This window comes from Nicotiana tomentosiformis, chromosome 1 (genome assembly GCF_000390325.3).
Source record: "Nicotiana tomentosiformis chromosome 1, ASM39032v3, whole genome shotgun sequence".
NCBI classification, from domain to species: Eukaryota; Viridiplantae; Streptophyta; class Magnoliopsida; order Solanales; family Solanaceae; genus Nicotiana; species Nicotiana tomentosiformis.
In genome coordinates this window covers 3,919,389-3,920,567 of record NC_090812.1, presented here as the reverse complement: position 1 = coordinate 3,920,567, position 1,179 = coordinate 3,919,389, and positions in this window count along the sequence as shown.

The following is a 1,179-nucleotide window of genomic DNA, read 5'->3' as shown; positions in this document are numbered from 1 at the left end:
CCTCGGACTCGATCGTGGCTTCGATCATGGCCATCGAGCCTGGGCCTCGAATGTGGCTTAGATCATGGCCCTCGAGTCTGGGCCTCGATCGTGGTTTCGATCATGGCCCTCGAGTCTGGGCCTTCGATCGTGACCCTCGAACCCTGCCTTCGATCATGGCCCTCGAGCATGGGCCTTCGATCATGACCCTCGAGCCCTGCCTTCGATCATGGCCTCGATCTTGGGTCTCGATCCTGGGCCTTGATCTTGGGCCTCGCTCTTGGGCCTCGATCTTGGGCTCGATCACAGCCTAGAATTTCCAGTAGAAGAGAAAAATTGCAGCAGTTGTTTTAAGTCCAACTTTTGATCCGTTAACCATCCGAAACTCACCCGATGCCCTCGGGACCTCAACCAAATATACCAACAAGTCCTAAAACATCATACGAACTTATTTGAAACCTCAAATCACATAAAACGACATTAAACCACGAATTATGCTCCAATTCAAGCTTAATGAAACTTAAAATTTCCAACTTCTACATTCAATGTCCAAACCTATCAAATCAAGTCCGATTGACCTCAAATTTTGCACACAAGTAATAAATGACATAACAGACCTGTGAAAATTTTCAGAACTGGATTCCGACTCCGATATCAAAAATTCAACTCCCCAGTCAAACTTCCAAACTTAAATTCCTATTTTAGCCATTTCAAGCATAATTTAACTACGGACTTCCAAATAAAATTTCGAACATGCTCCTAAGTCCAAAATCACCATACGGAGCTATTGGAATCATCAAAATTCTATTCCGGGGTCATTTTCTAAAAATGTTGATCGAAGTCAAACTTAGCATTTTAAGGCAAACTTAAGGAACCAAGTATTCCGATTTCAATCCGAACACTTCCAAATCCCGAACCAACCATCCCTGCAAATCATAAATTAATAAAAGAATATACGGGAAGTTTTATTTTAGGGAACGGGATTCTATAAGTCAAAATGACAGGTTGGGTCATTATATTTTCCACCTCTTAAATAAACGTTCGTCTTCGAACGGTTTTAGAATTATACTTGAAATGCTGAATAAGTGTGGATCTCGGCTCCGCATGTCTTCCTTGGCCTCCCAAGTCATTTCCTCGACTGGTTGGCCCCTCCACTGGACTTTTACTGTAGAAATCCTCTTGGACCTCAACTGGCAAACC